Here is a 2,120-nt window from a genome sequence, read left to right as displayed (position 1 = left end):
TTCGATTTCACAACACTGGTCCGAATGATGGTCGCGTTTTCACAAATCTGCCTAATGGTCTTCGCTCGCACAGCATAGATCTTTCTCGCCACATCGAGACGGTAGGGCGCCCTGCTGTTGTCGCTGGGCTCATTCGCCATGACGCTCGGAGAGAGAACCATCGTCGTTGACAGAGCATTGTTATGGGAAGCCTTGGTTGTGCTGCCGCCGTCAGTGTGTGGCACTTGCGGCAGGGCATCTTGCTTGACTGCCCCGAGGCTCTGTTTGATCTCGATGACATGGGCCTCGAGCTCGGACATCTCGTTTTTGACCTAGTCGAGCTGGCGCTGAAGGCCTTCCTCCTTTTCCTTGTACTCCTCTATAAGTGATCTGTACATCGGCTTGAGTACGTTGACGTTGAGGACGTTTTTCTTGGCCTGCTGCTCAATCTTCATGTCCTGCTCGGCGTACTTGAGAGTGTTGTGGGTGTCAGTGTAGCTGAGCTAGGACGGCGACACAGCCGCAATCATGAGGGTGCCACACGTGCTACCAGAAGAGTCCTTCGTGATGTGCGTCAGCTTCGAATCCCGGTACGGCACCCGCTGAGCTCCACTCTTGGACAGGGCATCGATGCAGTTGCTTAGTGCCAGCAGTGATAGGTTGATCTCGGTGCCCTCGCGTATAAGGTCCTTGACGCTTGCGTTCACCGCAGTCGCACGCTCCAAGCCTGATAATCGCGAAAGCTCATCTTGGAGACACTAATTCCCTTGCTTGTTCTGGTCAGGTTCTCCGTCTTCGCGACGTAAACCTGTAAAATTGCATGGGACCACGATGACTCCGAGTTGCCATCGGTGGCGTGCTGTGACCTTTTCCTGTTGCCTTTCAGGAGCACCTCTAACAGTTCCCCAGATTCTTTCACCTTGTGTTTTCAAGAGTTTGAGATGGTGATGCCCTTGTCCGGGTCGTCGCGCACGAACAAGGACGGTTCGTTTGTGCACTGGAGGTTGCGTAGCACCTCGTTGTAGACTTCCAGGTAGGCGACCGCCACGTATCACGAGTGGCCCTCGGAGTGGTTCTTGTCAACGTGCCGGTTGAGCTCGATGGCCATCAGGGAGACCACTCTAGGACACTCCTCGGAGCCCAACATCGTGAACGTCTTGCCGGCTCCGGTTGCACCATACGCGAACACGGAGCAATTGCAGCCATCAAGAAGCGTCGTCAGCATCTTCTTGCTTGTGTGCTCAAATATGTACTTATCTTTTTTATCTTCACCAACGACTTGATCAAACATAAATGGTCATTTTGGCTTGACGAGGCCCATGCATGCCCGCTGCCCTTGAGAGTAGAAGGGCTCGACTTCGGCCTTGTTTTCGAACACGAGGTACTTGTGGTTAACGACGCGAATGGTGCTGGACGTCTTGGACTCACGCTCGCTCCGTGGGCGCACCCTCACGGCCACGTTCACGCGCGCCCCGGGCGACGATCGGTTGTTGCCAGTGCAGCGGCGTTTTGGGGCCCACTGTTAGGTGTCGGTGGTAGGCCGCTTGCGGTTCTGTGGCGGCGCTATTGTCGACGCTTCGAAGGGTTTATGAAACTGTGGTTCAACAAACCACCGACCAGCAAGCTGTGTGATAACGCATCAGCTGCTGCTATCTCTCGAGCAGAGAAGCGGGCGATCTTCTTTTAGATGCGGAAGCATCTTATATTCGCGCCTTGTAGTGCGCCGTCCGCGCCGTCCGCGCCGTCCGCACCGCTTCTCGAACATTCGACAGCTGACGCGCTCGCATGCGCCGTCGCGCCGTCGCCCACCATCTGTGCCGCGCGCGCTTCTCCTTCGAGAACATTCGACAGCTGACAGCGCATGCGCCGTCGCGCCGTCGCCATCTGTGCCGCGCGCGCGCTTCTCCTTCGAGAACATTCAACAGCTGACAGTGCATGCGCCGTCGCGCTGTATATATACTCAAGGTCGGCGCTCGCTCGCTCAGTTGCCGCTCGTCGGTTGGTTTGTACGGCGCGTCGACGTCCAAGGTCACGGTGAAATGAATTCCAACGAATCCACAAACACAATGATCGACGTCCCTTCGACCAGCGCCGTCCTTTCGCATACGTGTGTACGTGTTCACTCATTTAACACCCCCTCC

The 2,120-nt window shown here is 56.1% G+C and overlaps 1 pseudogene; it reads right to left on the bottom strand.

Annotated features, from left to right (window-relative positions):
* Window positions 1-311: 311 nt before the first annotated feature.
* Window positions 312-1,204, bottom strand: LOC142775198 (kinesin-like protein KIF18B pseudogene; annotated as a pseudogene).
* Window positions 1,205-2,120: the final 916 nt, after the last annotated feature.

Source organism: Rhipicephalus microplus, chromosome X (genome assembly GCF_043290135.1).
Source record: "Rhipicephalus microplus isolate Deutch F79 chromosome X, USDA_Rmic, whole genome shotgun sequence".
Taxonomy (NCBI): domain Eukaryota; kingdom Metazoa; phylum Arthropoda; class Arachnida; order Ixodida; family Ixodidae; genus Rhipicephalus; species Rhipicephalus microplus.
The sequence above is the reverse complement of the archived record's forward strand: the minus strand, read 5'-3'. Positions and strand labels throughout refer to the sequence as shown.